Here is a 22,248-nt window from a genome sequence, read left to right as displayed (position 1 = left end):
ACTGAAAAGTTTTATAGAAATGCGGTAAGTATTGTTTGCGTGTAAGTAATAAAATTGATACGTTCACAAACTTTCACGTTTCTATAGAATATAATAAATTTGTTTTTGATTCCTATTACGATTCCTGTATGCACATGAATGATGAGTTTTTACGGCCTTATATGAGGACACCAGATATAGTAGTCATTATAATTTTAGTAGTTATATATATATATACACGTACTAAGGTCGTAATAATTAAATATTTAAATAACACTGCAAAGTTTATGGTAACTATAAAATAAATTACGTATAAAAATTTCAATAACAACCTATTTCACAATCTAGTCAAGTGTCGTGTAACGGGCGTTTAATATTGACATAACTGAGGATTTAACTTTCGAGTGGCTTATAAGGTTTCCCGTTACGTTAATGTGTAAGTACAACAACAAAAAAAAAGTACACGCGAATCATTTAATAGTATTAAAGTTTGTTTTGATGTATGTGTGTGAAATTAACTACTGCAATGACACTAAAATAATGTGTCTTATAAGTCAGTATTTTGTGTAATAAATACGCTTGTCCTTAAACACGTGTCTGTAGTTTCATCTTGTATGAAGTCACGTGACATAGACTATAGATGTCGCTTTAGTTTTGTTACTTAACATATTTTGGTACATAATAATTTTCTAAATAAACCTTAAATCTGAAGTTTAAAGCATGTAGCTGGTGTTAATGCTGTGTACTCCTCGTCCAGAGCTTCCAGCAGGCATGTAAAGAACTAATCAATAACTATGATGTTTCAAAGTGTCTTACTATGAGCCATACTATTTTAAGGTCGCTATAAACTTTACAAATCATCCCGCAATACAAGCCAGCTCTAATATCTATAATAATTCTTGTACCTCATATTATATCAAAATTAATTCCTCACTAAAATCATTACGAAGTCATAACCCATTGAGAATATTATACTTTGTCGCTTGTTAGTTTAGTCTTACATACAATCAAATATACTCTGTATCTTTATTGTTTATAATAGCAAATTATGAAATGCATTTATTTACGAATTTATAAAATTTTAATTCAATTGTCATATTTCTTTATGGTATGAGCTTACCAGGAGTTTTCATCGAGAAGATAAATACGTACAATTTCCAATTTTTAATTTAACTGCGTTAATACTGCAGCTATGAGAAGATTTACGAAGAAATGTAAACTATTGGTATGTAGTTCGATACTGCTTACAGGTAGTAAGACATTATATTAAATATTCAGTAAGTCTGCCAACATTACCTGGTAATTGTAACATAATTTAAACAGTCAACATCATCATTAAACCTTTATCAGACTCTTAACAGCCTGTTTAACGTGATCTCACTTTATATTCAGGTTAAATTTAACTATAAACTTACGACAAAATCCTTGCAAATCCCACTTAGATAATACGGAATAAACAATAGACCTCTATGTATAAAGAATATAATTATATTTATAAAACAAAATTTAAATAGTAATATTTAAACCATATTGTAAAGTTCAATACCATAATCTTAAAACACAAATATGTTATAGGAGATGAACTGACCTTAGCATTTACACTTAAAGCTACGTACTACTTCGGACGGACGCCTCATTGTTATCAATAGTACTCGTATTAAGTAATATTATTTACATTACTTAATTTTCGTTACAAAAATATATTTGTGCAATTAAGATGTGAGATAAATATTTCAAAAAAATGCATTAATATACCGCCCACTGTGACCTTTTATTAGTTTTTGCACAAGCAGGCCTTAATTACAATGCGTTTGTTACAATGCAAATGTGTTCGAATATTTTGACACCGTGTTAGTTGTTATGATTGTTAGTTTTATTGCTTTATTGTTATATACCGAACAAGCTAACTATGCAAATTCGTAAACACATTAAAACAATCGATATGTGGTTCTAAAATAGTCTCTTCGTCAAACTAAAATAGTCAGCTAGTGATTCTGAAATAGTCCATATGTGACTCCCAAGCGGTCTACAAGTTGCATTAAAATAGTCTACATGTGACACTCAAACAATCTGTGTCTCTAAAATAGTCTGTATATGACTCTCAAACAGCCTGTATCTCTAAAATAGTCCATATGTGACTCTCAAACGGTGTGTGTCTCTAAAATAGTCTATATGTGACTCTCTAACAGCCTGTGTCTCTAAAATAGTCTATATGTGACTCTCAAACAGCCTGTGTCTCTAAAATAGTCCATATGTGACTCTCAAACAATGAGTGTCTCTAAAATATTCTATATGTGACTCAACTAGTTTAAAAGTGGCTTTAAATAGTCTATGTGTGACTCTACTACAGTCTAAATGTGTTTTCAAAATAACGTTAACCTAGCTTTATAACTTCATTTCATTTAGTTAGACTACTATTAAAACAAGGCGTCCCAAAGATTATTTTAACAAAGATACGAATAAGAAACAAATTTCAAAAGTTGTTTCGTTTTTGTATCATGTTAATAAGATCAAGCGCTTCAGAGAACAGTTATAACAATATTACAAAAATATACTTAAATAAAATTTATTACTCCAATAAAACGATAAAATGATGTAAATAATAAAAATAATCAGTTTTTTGAACATTAAAAGCGTTTTTACCGGGCGGGTCTGCTTTAATTCTTGATAAGCCTCGTGCTTGTATGGAATTAATTTCCCATGAGTTAATGTATTCACGGCCTAAACCCATCGATTGTCACTCACGACTCCATTTAGACGTACGTGATGTAATTCTGAAACTATGGTCAGTGTGTTGTTATTATAATAGTTTTATTGCTTGTAGATGACACTAAAATTTAAATTATATATATATTTATATTTTTACACGCTAATATTAATCTAAGTCTTGATTAAAAAAAAAAGTTTGCATATTTTTTTGACGTAAAAGGTGAAGGTATTACACCATTCAGCCAGTATTTAGTATCTAACGATTCGAAAGTTTCATTTTTCAAATACGTCATTACAATTTATATATTTTATGTCATTATTAATAATGATGTTATTTTTTCCATTAAACCGGATATAATGTATGTAATACCGTTGAATAATGAAGACGTGTTGTATGGTACATACATCAGACATAGTGTAGGTGTTCCAGTTCGCCCACTATCTAACTGAATGAGTTGTTATGTTGGTACCATCTCTGTTATACTGTGGCATGTTTGTTCAATCATATATATTTTTTTGTATTTTAATATCATTTGGTTCATTACTATGTAGGTAATGATGAATATTATATCTAGGTAGATTCTTTTTTCTAATGTATCCTATGCTTAGTATTTCAGCCCGAATCAAGTTTAAAGCTCACATTAGCAGCTTTTTTAATTTCCACAGTTGTTCAGACACACGAGTACGCCATGAGTCTTTTTTGAAATAAAACTTTTTTAATCTGAACCTTTTTTGTGGTTGCTATTTTAATATAAACGAGTTTTAATTTAGGTTCTGTCAAGTTCTTTTTTTTTATAGCGTATTTTTTTTCTAACTACTGTTTACCCGCGGGTTTGTTTGCCAACTAGATTCAAATAAAACTTTACTTTAGAATCTACCCGTCCTCATGCCTGATGGTTCATTTTAGTTTGTATTGACCTGCTACTTGTACATATTTTCGGATATATTAAAGTTTTCCTTTATCATAACATGTCCATCATAAAGATACATAATAAATTTTAATTATAATTTTAATGGATGTCGAAGCTGTTGGAGATCACAGATGACTTTGAATATGAATAAATAATGCATACATTTTACTTATTACTAAGAAAATTATAATACTAACTTAAAATGATATATCACGGATCTTATAACAAAACGACTGTTTCGCGTGTTCATTATTTACGTAACTCCTGTCGTTTCTCACGTTAGTTATGACGTTTGTAAAATAGAAAAACTTTTAAGAACTATCCCCGAAACGAACTCCACACTGATATAAGCACACGTTCAATACTCCCTCTTAAATCGATTCACTTTCTCCGTGATGTAACTGTAATTAGCTTCGGCTGTACATACATGTTCAATATAACAAGCTTAAATGACTTTGTGTGGTATTCATAGTAAATTAAAATTTTTAATATTTATTTAGTACATATATTATATATTGTACATAAAATTTATTTTATAAACTTATTTATAATCACCATGTGCATGATTTTAGCGTATATACGTTTAAAAGTAACTGTGTTATAAACCGACTTCAAATAGGGGAGGTTCAAAATGTATCGGTAATTTTTTTGTTTTTTTCGGATACAGTACTTGTATTATTTTATTTTTAAAATTTCCCGAAGTTTCGTTTACGTTACAGCTACCGTGATCACGGACGGGCGAGATGAAAGTGTCTGATAATTCGTAAAAATATATATAAAAAACTTTTATTTCAAACTAATTTCAAGATGATAGAATTAGGGCGTTTTTCTTGTAAATAGTAATTGTAGATTGCTACAGCTGTTTTTAGGATTATTACTCTAGATGTTGTCCTGATTACATAGTTTTCTTTCAGACCTGGATATAGAGCGACCTGCATCTGCTATGTAATCTCGAAATGCTGGAAATTTCATCCTCTTCTAGCAGCTGTATTCTTTTAACGCTAAACAGTTGATTAGCTAAAAAAAAGTAAATTTTGGTATCTGATAGATATAAAATAACTTTATACGAATATATATATAGTTTTGTTAAGTATATTTTTCTATGTTATTACCAAAGGGACAGACCCCCTTTAAATTTAATGAGAGACAAATTGACTGAATCATAATTGTTTTGAAAATTATAAAAACGTTGAATTGAGAACTGAGAAATGTCTTCTTTTTGAGATCAGTTCAAAAGATATATATAAATAGCGTCATAACTCAATACTCAGTTATATTTTACACAGTTATTTGTAAGGGACCTTTATTTATTATTTATTAATGATATTAAACTATACTCGAGTCTCGTATCGTATCTAACGTTCCTGCTCGACATAATGAACTTAACTTTCCAAATGATACTTGCATTGTAACAACTATCAAGTTCAATGACAGGTTGTGATGTAATTTCTGTGAAAAAAATGTTTAGGCCGTCGCACTGTGCCTGCTATGATATAATATACTGTCACAGGTGGCACTCTCCGTGCTGTACTAACTATAATATAATACTTGGTATTTTTTTTATGACTGATTTTAATTAATTATTATACTGAACCATTGTAATTTTGTAATGGCAACATTTAAGTGTCAAACTGTATTTAAAAAAGCTATAAATACTGGCTTCAGTCATTTTGTAAGACATTACTAGTAGGAAGTAACGCTCAACATTGAAGAACAAATCTGAAATTGTATCTCGAACAATATACATATTAATATACATATTAGGAAAGTGAGCTATATTTCTGTACACAATTAGTAGTATAAAAAAGATTTCAAACTATTATTTATAATATAAAATTATTTTAGGAGTTTAAGACTTTTATTTATACAATATTGATTTGCTTATTTTTCATTTAAATTAATTTTCTTTATTCCGAGTGTCATTTGGTTTATTTTATTATATATTTGTTAGCTCGCCCGTCCGCTGGACGTCGGCCTTCTCGTAATATCGCATTAACTACAGACGATGCTTCCATTCCGGTGACACTTTCATTAACAGGACGCTCGTGACGTTGACAGCTGTCATGTCGATACTTTCACTGTCAACTTTGACGTGTCCGACACGTTTCGAAATACAGGTATTGTAGTTTGGTATGGTAATGTTGTAGTAAAAGTTATTCAGGATTAAATAATGTTTCTTAATACTATATATGTAGTTGTAAGTTATTAAGGATTTGTTATGATCAATTTAAATTATTATGGCACGTAATTTTTGTGAACAATTTTGTAATAAACTAAACAAAGGAATAAGGGACAATCAGCTGAAATAGGGACGTTCTGGCTCGTAAATATATAACTACTCTTAGTTAAATGTGTAAATAAAAGTATTAATTGCAAAACATCAATTCATTGGATACTACAGTTAACTCTGTTTTATTTAACCAAAAGTTTAATAGTGAGTTACAATCAAATGAACAGATAGTATTATAAGTTTATATGAATAAAAGTCGCGAAAGTCTTAGATCTCATTAGTATTATAAGGCTTGAATACACTATTGAACATGACCATTGTGATGTCGCTTTTTGATGGAAAACTTCCTAGTGGACACGTGAGAGCAGATAATCACTTATTCAAAATACATCAAGTAAAAATTAAGAAAGCTGCAATGTAAGAATTCTTGAATGTCAAAAGTTCCCTCAAAACAAGAGGATGTTTAAACATTGGAACACAAGCGCAGATCGCATCCCTTAAAGTAAATATAATTTCTTATTAAGAGTCGTCAGAAATCAAAATTAGGTCGAAAAGCAAGATGTTGTTACATGTCCACCACGGGGCTTGTTACGAAAACAATCACTTATTATACTAAACAGTAAAATGTAGGAAATGTACCCATGCAAGTGACCTGATACACTTGTCTTGGTTACAGCATGACCAATCCCCACGAATTACCGCACGCTATGACCTTGATCCTTCCAAAGACCGTCATGCTCAGATAAAGAGCTGGTATCGTAAACTCATTAAGTCTTGATGGAGCTGCTGGAGAAATGAAAAAGTTCACCTTACCACACTCATACAGGCCAATAGAAGTATTCTCTTGAAAGAGGTACGAAGAGACGTTTGTGGTCCAGATAAAATATGTTGATGGTTATTTTGGTGAATTCCATAGAAGAGCCATTGACCAGACCAGAGCTCCAAAGAACAATAAAAAACGATGCAGTTGTGATCTCCCTTTGGTTAGTAGTTGAATTAAGCCCAGTACATCTTGACCTAACGTTATAAATAGTTATCGGTTCCATCCCGATTGTATTCTCAGACGAAATGTTCAGTACCATAATCTATAAAACGAGGGTAGGAAATCATGTTCGTTGTATGGGAGCTGCCTTAAATATTAAATTTATTCTGTTTTTCATTTTTTAAGCGTTTCTCGTAGTTTGTGTTGGCCTGGAGACTAAGGCCTGCCTCTTATGCACGAGGGCTGGGGTTCGAAACCTGGTGAATACCAAAGTGGTTTTTTTTCCGAGTCATATGTAATTTCTAAGAGTATTTAGACACCACTGACAGGCTGTGAAGGAAAACATTATGAGGAAACCTGGAACTATAAATTATAAGCTTAAAATCGCTAATCCACTTTGTGCAAGCGTGGTGATTAATGCTCTAATCTTTTCAATGTGAGAAGAGGTCCCACTATTAAGCAAAGGCTCAGCAGTAGATAGGTGGATATAATAGTAGCCACAAAAGAAGTACATCATTTAAGCATATTTCAACTGTATATAACTGTTCATGAGATATATCCTGGTGACGGACCAACATTCGATTCTTAGTAACAGAGTTCAGTCTCATGGTTACGGAACTATAGAACCTTTAAAAATTTTTATGTCAATCTACTGTACACTTCGTAGTTATAACTAAATGATATCTTAGAGACGAGACGAAAAATGCTAAGAGGTTTCGGTTCGTCTCTAAGATTTTCGCTCGTACACATTCAAATGGAAGTAAATTTTTCGGATACTAGACCTTTTTTATTATTTTATATCTATATAATCCGACGTTTGGATTACTTTACAGACACTCTGATCACGAAAACACATTTTTTTCTCTCTCATAAAATTTGCTTATAGAAAAACTCAGTTTCATTTAAATTATATTATGTCATTTTGAATACAAACATACAAGTGTTAGTTTAGATGTAGCAATCCTTGTCCCTTATCTTGTTTGCGACTTTGCGACACATATTTGTTGTAAGCCTAATGTGCGCTGCACTCGAAGTACCGTTAGCACGTGTTTGAAGAAAGAAGACGAAAATACAATGGAAATTTACTGCTTATATTTTGCATTAATATACGAACAATAAATAAAAAGTAAAGTAAAAAAAATCAATTAAAATGTACTATTAAACTTAATTAAATAGTAACAGGTTTCAATATATTTTTTATGATAATTGTGATATTTTTACGACTGTACCAATTTTTTTTTGGCAATTAAATGATTTTAGTATGAGAAGAATACCAAATTGTCCAAGGTAGCGATTTCTGAATCGTCACCGTCTCTGGAGTGTATGTGATTACGTTTTTCGATATGGTGATTGAGGTTGAGGAATAATTGATTTTAGGTAAACGGTTCAATTAAATGAGATATCATAAAATCCATGATCGTTTAACATTGTGTACACATAACGGTTATTTAAATAAAATTAGAGAGGAGCTTGGGCAGTGGAGGTGAGCGTTTTACGCGCGTTAGATAAGGGCCCTAAACCTACACCTGGGTCGCAAGTCCCAGGCACTGTTGAAGCTCCTCTCCCTGCAACGCGATGGACCCGACACCCGCACGGTGAATCCATGGAATGCTGAGAGGTTCCGTTTTATATATGTATGTACATACACCTAGCTCGGATTTTTAAGACGAGACGAAATTTAACCCGTGATAAGATTTAAATTCGTAAAAAAATATCAACTCGATTTGAATATGATATTAAAATTCCATGTTTAATTTTAGGTTATAATATCAAAAGAATTCAGCAACATAAAACGTACAGAAAAAACCTTATAAGTAAATAACTTATCAAACAGATCGTATATAAAGTATCGATTTCAATATTCTATGAATCTATAGTAAGTTCACTCTTATTGAAACAATGCGATAATTTCCAAACAAACTAGTACGTAACCTACTGGGAGCCAGTAACAATGATTCAGTGGATAGGATCGCTCTAATCAGGACCCGTCCTACATACAGCGTCTGCGAGGAATTAACAACATAATAGAAGGTCGACGTTACATAAACATTATTACATAAATATTCAAAGGGCATCTCATTTCAGATAACATCGATATTCGTTTATGGCAGTATGGCTTTATGCCTTCGACTTTTTTTATGTTGGCAACCCTGCATATATCGATTTAAAAATTATTTCTCCGTATTGTACAAACATAATAATAATATAAATATTATAGACACATATTTCCTTTGACTATTGTGTTTTTATCCGCGGGAATATAAAATTGATTAAGTAATACACGTGTATATTTTTTTGTTTTTGCGTAACAATTTTAATAATACCACGAAGTCGTGTGATTTTAATCGGATTAATTCAATTTCAATTGTATATCAGATAATTAAGAGGAAAAAATGTTCATATTTCCACATCGTGTTTCCTCGTTATAATGGAAAATATACACGAATACTGATTGATTGTTGTGTGATAATACATTGAATCGATAATTTTTATCAAGTATGTATATAATATGTTACAACGAGTATGTGATGTGTGTGAGACAATATGATCTCGTCATCTCGGGATTTATATATATATATGTATATATATGTTAAGTTTAATATATTATTGTAGTGGTTCTTAGAATAACATAAATAACTATTTGACAAGATCTTAAAATACGTTGAACATCTTTTTGTAAGTAAATATGAGACGTAACTAAGAAAAAATATACATAGTTTTGAATGTATTAAGTACTAAAAGGTTCAAATCGCATTAATTTTCCGATTAAAGTCAGGAAGTTAAGTTGCGTGTCCCCTTCATACTAATGATGTCCTCGGGGGATCGTTTAAACTAAAAAAGGTTTTCATTTAGTTGTTAGTGGTGAAATTGTTGAAGAGAGTAAGGATTCAGATATAATTAAAATGGTAAAGACTGTCATGTACACGAAATTTCATTGATTCGGACTTACAATATTTAAAATATATATTTTTCTAATGAGATCTAAGATTTTCGCGAGTATTCATTTAAATGAAACTAGTATTATTAGGATTTACTACGCGGATTTTATTATTTAATTTATTCACACCTCGTCTGCCCGTGATCACGGTTGCTGCAAAGTAACCGAAACGTCGGAATTATGTAGTTTTTAAATAATAAAATCCGCGTAGTAAATCCTAATAATACTAGTTTCATTTATATATTTTTCTACTAATTCTTGTGTTCGGATCCGTCTGCGTAAATGTCACTTTTGTTATCACATAGGTATATTTGTATGTACTAATAGTGTTTTTTAAACCCTGAGTATCGAGCTTTACTTCAACGCTATATAAATAACGGTTTATTAGAAATTTCATTGATGACAAACATACAAACACTGATATGTATTTTATTATAATAGTTGTACAAACGTGAGAATATGTTTGTTGAGTTACAGACTGTTACTATTGTTGTAATTTTTTTCTTAACAACTGACTTAAATTTTTATATGTCAAGTCAATAACACTAATATTATAAAAGCGATAGTATGTATGTTTGTTACTTCTTTACGCCCGAACAGCTGGACCGATTTTGATAAAGTTTGGTGGTCTGGAAGTTGAACCATGGTTTAACAATATAAGATACTTTTTGTTGCGAATAAATTTAATGTTCCTGAGGGATGAGCAAGGAATGGTTGATATATGTTTACTACACAAACCAAAGAAGAGTTTGTCGGGTGAATTCTGTGACGAAAGTTTTATGTGAAAACATAAAATATTGTAAGGAATTAAAGGAATTCGAAATATTACCAAAACAGTCCGCCGCACTATTTATAATGTTTGCAGGTTGAGTTATTGGAACTGATGTTGTTATAACACTAAGTAGGACTCCAGGGTTTGTTCGCACTTCAGACAGTGAGAGCCGCGGCTGGCGGCGCTAGGAAGGTTGACGGTTGCTCAATACAAGGCAGCTCACGGTTTGTGATTGTATATAAACATACAGAATTAACTTAAGCTCATACGTTCATGTAAATGACAAGTTTTATCCCGCGGCGTTGTCAACAATACATTAAGATACTATTGAGAACAGTTTAAAGACAAACGAATACGTAGTTAAATAACCTGGTTGTGAAGCGGCAACCTACGTTACGTGACTTGACGTTACGTGACGAAATACAACCGTTATCACTTTTACTAATTAAATATAGTATTTTATTTAGTATCATAACAGCGGTCATACTTAGTCTCTAGAGTCTAGACTTACGGTCTGTAACTTAATTATGGAACTGTTACAAAATATGTTCTCATATAAAATTTATATAAAATACCAGTTTCGTTAGTGTAACAGCTTTTTCGTCAGCCTTGACACGTCCGACCCAACCGAAATTATTGACAGGTTTGCCCCCAAATCACGGATTTTAAGGACATTTAGAATTGCAATTATAGGAGCACATTTATTTATATACAGTTTTGTTTAAACATAAAAAAATTGTCGTAATCGGTTTAGACATCAGAACAAATTAAAATCTGCCTTATATTCATAATATTAAGAGCTATTATCACTTGTCCTTTATATTCATATAGAAGAAATATTAGACTGTTAAATGTTAAAGGGATGTTTTGATAAATTAAGATAAATATAACTCATTGTCTATTAGTGTTACTTATGTTACTATACGGCCGTTGTTCGTAAGATATCTGACCTCTCAGGAGATCTGATCTGTTGTAATACACTAATATCATATTACATTTATCTGATGAAGACGCTGACTTAGTAGAAGTTCAGGATTTTGGGCAACGGTTCGTATAAATTTTGTTTGTGTATCGAAGACGTCTTAACAGACGGATAGTGATGGATGATTGCATGTTACTACTTCGCCTGTTTTGGTTTAAATTATCTTACTTATTATAACAGTAATAGTTAAGTCGTACTAAATTATAGATAATTTATAACTATTAGTATTATGTGTCATTTTTTTTTAACAAATTCTTTTCGGCTATTATTATAATTTTTCATACAAATGTCATGATAGAATCGCTAACGGTTTACGCCTCTCGAAACTAATGAACCTCTTTAATGATGAATAATGTTTTATAAATCCTAAACTCTTTCACACAACGTTTTCGTTTGTTCACATACGTCGAGTCGTTTTTTTTTTCCATCAGACCCAAATCGTTGGATCCTAAAAGCACGTGAACCAGCAATTTAATATATTAAATTTGGATAGACGTGTATTTATGTGTGGTCGTTTAGAAAAACCTCATCGTTTAAGATGGATTTAATTTTTACGAAATTACAGTTCTATAGTAAATCTTCATCAACCTCATCACCTAACTCTGTTAACTAAACTGCTTCCTGTCCTCAAATTATAACTATAATATTTAGTGATGTACCAAAGTTCTTAATATTTAAACTACGTTTCTGTATCCAAAACTCTAAATTTGTCTTCAGAAATGGGTTTTACATTCCAAATACTAAACTGAAGTAAGTGGCTCTGTAATTTTGATACTGAGCCACTTACTTCGAATGCAATATTCCAAATCTCTACAGATTTTACAAGTTTTGCATGTTTGGTTCATGTGTAAATAAGGTTATTTCTTGCTTAATCGGATTGTTATTTAAAATATATTGTATTAAAATAAAATATATTAAAATTACACACTAAGTAAAACTAACGAGTTATTTATTCAGTCCGTTAAACATAATTAAAATGTTATACAATCCACAAAAGAATTCGCGGACTTCCTTAACCAAAGAATTGATAAAAAAACCCATTCCCAACATAATTTAAACGCAAAAAAGCTGATTTTTTGTTAACATATCCAGTTATAACTATAAAGGCATCCATCACGTCACCTCGTAAGCACTGTTTACGTTTATGAAACGACCAACGCGTCTTATAATTTCATCCGCCACACGCCGACGGCTATGTTTGAACACTGATTTAAATAAACTCGACATTGACAGTTATTTTATTGTTATTAAGCATGCTTACTACGAGTTTGCATGGTCCTATATAGATACGGGACGTTTGACGTTTGTAAATTAATTACGTAAGTTAATACTGTATGTAATGTGACAGATGTCTGAATGAAAAACTTTTAACGCTCCGTGTGTAGTGTTATGTGGATTATATATAAAAATTGAATAATTACTTGGGTAAGCGATCGTATATTTTACAACGAAGTTAAAAAAGTTTTATTGATTTTTTAGTACGCGTATAAGCCAAAATTTTAATGAAAAAAATTTTTTTCACCGATTTCAAGTTAATTTATTAATTGAATGTTATTTTTTTACTTAAATCTTAATACAATGAATCGACATGTGTTCCATATCACGGTTCCCGACGTGGGCCCTTTAAAGAAAGTTAATATCTCTGTTTGGTTAACCGTCCGCATTTACACTCTGTATAATAGTGATGCGCCGCTGTTATATCGATAAAAAAATATCGACATTCACTATCATTGTACTGATATATATATTTCATTCAAGTAAATTTCATATATAACATATGTCGTTAGCAAAAATCCAGTGATAATTCATTATTATTATATATAAGTATATCTCGCACGAAGTTACTTCGTCTTTATTACTATTAAGTTTCCTTGAATTAGCACTTCATTTCTCAAATCGGTCAATTCCACATCCTCGGTCCGATACTCCTGTGAACATTGTTAGTAAATATGAATCGACCGCTCACGAGTATTTTATGTTACACCGCGTGTAACGGATGTCATCTCATGGTATTTGAATATTGTGACATTTTTAAAACGCAACAAACATACGACATTAATATTTCTACTTTAATTTTATTATATGCAGTGATTAATTTACTTTATATTTAAAATATATCCTTTTGAATGTGTAGTAAGTACGCCACAAGTCTGCGACGTCATACTATATACTATGCGTATTAAGTTTTTCATTCATAATATTCTCACATTATATCTAACGTAGTTTATTGAGTGAGAAACGGGAAACGCTTCGTATATAGTTGTAATACGAACTAGCAGTAATCACTTTTTATGCTTATTACTTCAAACTCCCATTCAACTTAAACCGGATTTCTTTACAACTTAACTTGTATACCAAACATAAATCCCACGAAGATTCATTCCAAACAAAATATTAGACAATATTTAACACAACCTTACCATGAGTGTGAACCGTGGAAGTAAATACGGTCTGTTTCGATTTTTTTCATTCGTTAAACTACGTAAATACAGCCAGTCACGTGTGAAGATATACAAATGTAAAGCTCGTGGTAGGTTCACTGGTAAGTAAAACTTCGGTATCATGAACAGCGTTCACACTTATTAGCGGTCAATTAATTACATCGACCTATTTCCCCACCAACTACAACTAACTGTTTAATTTGCGTTTTTAGATACGCTGGTCCAAAATAATGTATAATATATATGAAAATAATAATTATAAAATCATCTTTTTGTGAAGCTCTGCTTCGGGTTTTTGAATGTTCATGTTTGCAATTTGATTTACAAAATTTACACTCTCAATTCTCTGTTTCTTATACATAAGATTTACAAATTAGTAATAGAGAATAACTATAATACCCGTCCTCTGTGACTACGAGAACTCGTGTTAATGTCATCGTATTATAAATTGTAAGTTAAATCATTCTTCAATACGACATTCACAGATATTTTCCAATCAATAAAATCAAATGATATAAAATGTTCTGTTGAATTTAATTCAACTAGTTAGGTATCACTGTAATTATTTTTATCAATGTAGGTCTACAATCTAGGCGACCTACTCACTAGTGTTATGATTGTTGCTGCTGGTTAACTCGACTGAGCTTTTACTTGTTTTAATATTATACACGTAGATGTGTATGTAATATTTTGGGAGCTATATTTATATTGTGAATAATATTTTTTTAATTATATGAAGAACTGTTACACTCAAGTCTAAATGTAGACGTTGTGCTTATCGTTGCACGTGCGATACAGGATATTATGACTTTGCTTTTATTTCATGTTTAGTGTTGTGATTGTTTTATATCGATGTTACATAATCTATCGATGATGTAGTCGACGATGTTTGCGATGGTTCAATGGACAGCACTATGTGTGTTTATATGTTGATTGATTTAAATGACTTATGAGTCAGACATTGTTCAAGATTATAGCGTTATAGTAAATGCTAAGGATTTGTTATTTATTTGATACACGAGGAGATGTAATGTAGATACTAAAAGATAATAATGTTTTTGAATGTTGCATTGTTTGTGATGTTGAAATAAGTAAAGGACACAAACAGGCTGGCCATCTTGAAATTTAATCACAGACAACAAAGTAAGAAACCTATTTTTGTGTAAAATATCTGTTATTCATTACTACGCATGAAAAATAAGTCGATTGTAACGATTCTGTTTTCCAAATTATTGTTTTTTTTATTAATTTTTATTAATATTTGATATTCCTATAACATGTTTAATATATAATTTTATAAATATATTTTTAATTAATTACTATAATTAGTTATCGTGTTTCTAACACCATCGATATCAGTAATCGATACAGTCCTATCCTTACGTGCGATATGCCTCGGTCGTTCACCTCACGCACAGTACAAATGCACTTATGTAGTGATAAAAAAATATATTATTTTAACCGTCTAGGAAGCTGTGTTGTATTGTTATAACGGCTTATTTATTAGTATATATATATATATAAATAATTTAGATATTTTCTAATATAAAATTGAAAGGCATATTTGTTTCTTAAATCAATATAAAATCATTAATACATATATATATATATATATAACCTTTCAATGAAAATTAATAAAGAAATCATCATCAACCGTCGAACTGATTTGAACTTGTAACGTACTGAATATCGCGTTCCCGTTACTTTACTGATTGAGCTGTATGCTTTAATGTCAAAAACATGTATGTGTTAATGCTATTTTATTGTTTTTCAATAATTTCATAATATAAAATACGATTTATTACAAACAAATAATCCTGAACATAGAAACGAGAATATTTTTGTATATCATGTATATACGCCAACGAAACAAGATAAAAAATGTCATCAAAAACTTGGAAGTATTATTGCCTGCATTAAATATTTCTACGGCACATGATTGGAAAGTTTATTTACAAGTTTTATCTTGTTTCGTTGTCCATATGACATATCATACAGCGTTCAGTGTCAAGGCTTTAATCTAATTGGTCTAATTGTGGTTTCTTGGCCTCATTATGAACGTATCAAGTTATTGTTCCCAATATATTACATTGGAATAAAATTATATTTTTTTTTTATTAATAAACATACAATACTTATCATTTTTATACTTTACTTCTTAAAATAAAAGCATGAGTTTTATAAATAAGAAGTATTATATGGTGTTCAGAATCACAGTTACACGATATATAGAGGCAATTACCCACCACGCTGGTATTAATACGGTTGGCGAGTCACAGAAATGTGGAAACAATACGTACATTACGTAATCAAATAATTCGTAATCATTTGCTGGAGGTTGTTGAGGTCGGAGTCTTCCTTCTCACGACCTTAGAGGCGCAATCTGTCAACTTGCTCGGATAAACTATATGTTTGTATGTCCTTACGTTGGAACGTTCATAACTCACGAACTAACAGTTTAGGAGAATCGAATTACTATAGAGTTACACGTTGATAATTTTTTTAATTTTATTTTTACGAATTATTTTGTATTTTTGAGTAAAATAATGATAATGATTCGTAGTTGAATTACTGTAAAAAAAATAATATATATATATAATCTGTTACAGAAACTTTTTACTTCTATGAAATGCATTAAAATAAGTAAGTTAAATCTATGAATACCTTTTATAGTGCCTTCAATATAAATGTAAATAGGGTGACCACATGACACCACTAACAACGCAGCAATAAAAGATAAATCACAACAATAAAAGATAAGATGAATCGTAAAAGATAAAATCGTAACGTAAACAGTGAGCGGAATGAATGATTTCTTTCCTGGTAACATATTTGTCTATCAAGTGTTTGAGTTAGTGAGTCATAGATACGTCATGGTATTTAACATAGCAAACAAGCTGACATCTATATTAATGATGATAAAGATCAAAATCCCGTGAAAATTTTGTATAGTTTTAATTGGTATTATTTTGCGTTACTCGTGATTCATCATTCATGAGTTCAGTAAGGAGCTCGCGGTCCACCCGCGCGGTTGTTTGTTTGTTGTCCTAGTATTGGTTTGGTTTGTTTGTTGTCCTAGTACATGTTCGGATGCGTTTAAGGACCGGATCTTAGTCTTTCTGTAGAGGTACGTACTGTTCACTGTTATCATTATTTAATTTGGCCTTTTTATTTCGTTGTTTATTTCTTGTGTGTTAAATACTGATATAATTGCGATGTGTGTATGTTTGTGACCGTTGAAGGATGGATCGCTGATACGAATTAGATGGATTTTAATTTGGATATAGATAGGATTTTGGAGATAGGTTAAGTTATAGCACTAAAAATTATATAAGATTTATTTGAGGAAAAACCTACAGATATTTTTTTTTTAATTTAACTAGCGTCCAGTTCATTTGAAGTATTTCTCTGAAGTAATTATTATAATTGATTTTCTCATATCATTATTGTTTTATCAAGTGTTTTATTTGAATACAAGCTGCATCTTTACTAAAATTTTAACATGTCATTCAGATCTTATATTTAGTCTATAAGTACAAGACAAAATACGTTTAACGAGAAAATATTCCAGTTTACTTATTTAACTAATATTGTTATCCTCACCTGTAACCAGCCCGTTGCTGGACTAAGGCTATTATATTATGTGTTAAATGTCCTTAAAGGAATTTATATATGGTTTTGAAAACACAAAAACAGCCGGTCCTTAGTTTATATTCAGCGTTAATAGTTTTCATTATATACTTAAAACTGAAAACTAAAAACTCGTCGTATATAGTATGTCGATGCGAACTTGCGGTAAACATAGCGATATAATAAAATAGTGTTTGTTGATTATTTCCTTATCGAGTCGTTTGACAGACGAGGCGTCGACACGTCTGTTGTATTATTGACATAAATATTGATATTAATTAATAGTGACCTCCAGATAAAAGGTCATCTATTGACGGGATACAAATTGTTTTGTACGTTTTGTATACAAACAATAATATCACGTGGTCAATATTAAAACTTTTTGTGTGTTACAGTTAGCTTATGTTGTTAGGTTAGGTTTTAATTTGTCGATTTTTTTTCTATATTAAAATAAAATTTTCTCATGTCTTCTCCACTAACACACACACACACACACACACACACACATATATATATATATATATATATATATATATATTAATTATATGACTGTAGTATTACTCTATATTAGATCGTATTGAGCTGGACCGTTAATGGTGAAACTGCGTGAATATTAACATCTCTTCGTTGCAATGAATTAATTAAATTATGATGCATATAATATATTAAAACTAATATAATATTTCTGTACATGGTTAACATATTATTATTAATTTGTTACTTGGTCTCTTTTTAGTTTTTTAACCTTTTTTCTTCTTTTTGATCTCTATAGAATATTAATTATGTATTAATATGGCAACTCAATGAGTATGTATGTATGTTTGTCACTCTTAAAACACAATTACCTCTATATATTATATATTTATGTATATATTTATTAAAATGTATAAAATATATTAAAATACTTTAACCTTAACGTATATAAACAAGACGTTACTTACAGAGTTTTTGTCTGTTCATAAAAGTTATAAACACACCAAATAGAAACGTATACACTACCTTTAGTACGAGTATACGATAACGTTGGACGTTATATAGTAAAAAAACAATACATTAAAACTATTTCTTATGATTTGCGAATGAAAAACTTGTAACCTGTAGTTTTATATGTCACCAAGTACTGAGTTTATTGATTAAATTTAATAACTATGTATATCTAAAGAATTTTAGGTTTCTAAATTAATATTTATCTGATAAATATAATATGTTTTTGTTTAATGTAACTATGAGACCGCATGGGAATTATATTTACACACAGCGGACATGCTGGGCGTTTTTTATTTAACTTCATCGCTTTTTTTTTGTTCCACCATCTTTTTATCTTACATGTGTTCTCAGAATGTAACTCTTCCTGTGTATGTGTGTTAGTCACGTCATTTAAAACTTAATAATTTTTAATTTTCATACCTATTATAAAATATAATGTTATTTTTAAATAAATCTCTTTTAATATAAGAAATGAGGAGGACGATATCGCACTTATGATTTAGTATTAAAATAAAAAATGCAGTTAGATAATTAAAAACACTTTAAAAATTGTTAATACGTTAGTAATAATGTAAGATATCGATAAATCTTGACGCCGATCAGCTGTTACATCACTAGTTGCATCAGCCCTAGTGATAAATATTTATGTCGATATTGATGCTGACAGTGACTTTGTTCGTGTCTCGGTCTGTGTACTGTCTCTTATATATAATAATTATAAAAGCCAACTCTGTAAGTCATTTGTTTTTGATATAAGTGTGCACAAACGAACCTACAGATAGACTTTGTGTTTATTAATATATATACATATATATAATTTTCGACACATACACGAACATTTCAATATAATTAAACTGCTAGCACTTATTATCTACAAATTTAATTTATGTAAAAGTTATTTGTGCTAAATTTACATTAATATGTTCCTTACAGACGAACCGGTGTAGGAAAAGCAGTATATGTATGTGACATTACAAAATAATTTGACTAACACGAAGCTTTTTATGTATATAAGTTATTGCTGTAGTTTTTACATGTGACATCAGTTGCGTGTATTAAAATATCGCCTCTGGTTAACTATCATAAGTGTTCGTTTATAAAAAAATATTACATTTATAACTAAGTATAAGATTAAGTAACATTGGTCTTATTATAATTTATAAGTGATTGTTTGAATCCAATCATTCATTCATTCATTCATTCCTTCTCAATCTCAATCTCAGTCTATCAATTTAATCGTTTTTCACATACTTCTAAACACTTAATCACATATAACACAATACAGTACATTGTTTTATATTCTGTAACATAATATGGTGAAGTGATCCGACCGCGTTGTAAAGAAAGTGCTATAGAGACGTAAATATTGCGGCTTGTAGAAAGCAATGCTTTAAATATAGCGGATATTGTGCTAGTTATAAATTAATCGACAGATAATGAAATTTACGTTCAAATAAGTTCGTCTTGTAACACCAAATAGTTTATAAATAATGATTATGTGAAGCGAGCGAAGTCGCGTGTATGTCTTATATGGATATCCCTATAATTTATATATATTGTAAGTTTTTTGAATTATTTAAAATGTATCAGTGTCACATTCATCTAACTTACGAATGCCACGCCACTAACGGAATGCCACGACAGTGTCAAGTACATTATTCACGATGGACATTTTGTATGTCATCAACATAAATTAATTTTAAATCAATAAAATGTGTAATATATAGTTTTCGCCCGCGACTTACTCCGCGTGGGACTACGGATTGAGTTCAAAGGGAAAAGAATTGGTACGCAATAAATTAATATGTTAATAAAACAGCGACGTCCTTATAACTGCTTCTACGTGTTTTAGTTTTCAGTATCTAGGGATACATTATATCGTATATTTTGATCCAGGTTATGAACCTACAGTATCTCAAAAACGTTATCAAAATCAATTCATTATCCGCGGTAGAGCAACTAACATGCTCACGTTCGTACATACAGACAAACATTGGTGTTCACAATATCAGTAAGTGACCTCGTATGAGTGTTAAGTATATATTTATACAATAAATTTATATTGAATTCTGTATATTACGATTTTATTTACTTTTAAGTTTTGTAAATTTATAAAAGACTATCAATAATTTTAATGTTTAATTTTTTTTTGGAAATTATTCCGTAAAAGTATAACTGGAGTTTACTTTGAAAAAATATAAAAATAACAATAATGATAATTAAATAAACGCGTTTATTCCTTTCGACAAAAATTCCTTCGCCTTTTCTCCACTCAGCACTCGAGATTTATATATCGTAAAACAAATAAAAACATTTACATTGGCGAAATATTCCACGATTACAGCGCGAATGAAGCTGTGGAAAAAAAATCCTTTAACCGACTGCTAATAACTGGGTTTTCGTTTTATGTGTGTTATATACGTGTCACGAAAGTTATACTACATCTATAATGAAATCAAATTAATTATATATAAATTTAAGTAGTCAAAGAGATAATTTCAAAATTATATATTAATATGAAGTAACATTTATCGTGTGTGCTGCTCGGTCATTACAGTTGAAAACTCTTGTTATTACAACATTAAAACTAATTTATGATAAGATTATGTGGGTCTTAACTGTTGTTTGATATTAACAAAACCTGTGCTACAATCCGTTATATATATATATATATATATATATATATATAATCAAAAGATATGATTTTTGACGAATCATAAATATAAAAAATATATAATTTAATACATAATATATTTATTTCTTAAACAAGGATTCACTTAATATTTTAGTTTTCATTGACACGTTATCGAATACAAGAATGTGTTTGGAAGTTTGTTACATATATTGAAAATATATAACGTATAAGTAAAGTAAATACATGTGAAGTGTATTTTACATAATACAAATTACAGCAAAAAAAAAAAAAATAAACACCACTAATTATCTCATCAAATTATTTACGTTTACGTTACGTTACTTTTATTATTTACGTAAACGAAACTCATCAAAATGTTGTTGCAATAAATAATAAAATATATATAAAAAATTTACGTTAAATTGAGCTGAAAAAAATACTAAAAAGACCTCAAATTAATTTCATATAAATAGAATAAATTAGTCTCAAACAAATTCCAAAGATTCTTAAATAGAAAAACGTATTTATATACACATATATACTCGTAATGTTTATATACAGTTGTATGTCTAGTTGTATCATGTTGTAGTTGGATCTCGTTATACTAGAACCGTGCCTTATTTTAAATGTGTTGTAAAAGTTAACATTTTAATAATGACATTAATTATGAGAAAATGCAACTAGTATAACTTGAATGGTGACGCGTTGGGAATCTTAAAACGCGTGTTGGTTGCCACAGAGTTAACAGAGACGGGATAAATCATATTATATATATACTTTGTTATATTTTTCTTAATATTTTGGTTTTAATATTATTAGTATATATATGATAAGTTACAAATCAATGTACCGTCAGTCAGTTTCCATTTAAATTATAATAAATACATAACGTTTAAGTCATACGAGTTTTAAGTTGTAACATAGTTTTTATTTATATAGAAATTGTATAATAATGAATGTCTGTATGATTGTAAATTTGTTTGTCATATAAATTTATTATGTGACGTGATATTTCGTTAGGTATACATTATTGATTCAGACCACTGAAGTAT

At 30.0% G+C, this 22,248-nt stretch overlaps 1 protein-coding gene across 2 annotated transcripts in view; it reads left to right on the top strand.

Moving 5' to 3' along the window:
- Positions 1-22,248, top strand: part of LOC116775800 (uncharacterized) — a 60,914-nt gene that overhangs the window by 15,706 nt on the left and 22,960 nt on the right. Inside the window, exon 1 of one of the 2 annotated variants that reach the window (XM_061524970.1) lies at positions 16,953-17,071. The exons of the other annotated variant lie outside the window; for it this stretch is intronic. The gene's annotated coding sequence lies outside the window, so the exon portion shown is untranslated. Of the gene's footprint in view, positions 1-16,952; positions 17,072-22,248 lie in introns of those variants that run through there. 2 annotated transcript variants of the gene reach the window in all.

This window comes from Danaus plexippus, chromosome 27, assembly GCF_018135715.1.
Source record: "Danaus plexippus chromosome 27, MEX_DaPlex, whole genome shotgun sequence".
NCBI lineage: Eukaryota > Metazoa > Arthropoda > Insecta > Lepidoptera > Nymphalidae > Danaus > Danaus plexippus.
This window is presented reverse-complemented; position numbering and strand designations above follow the sequence as displayed.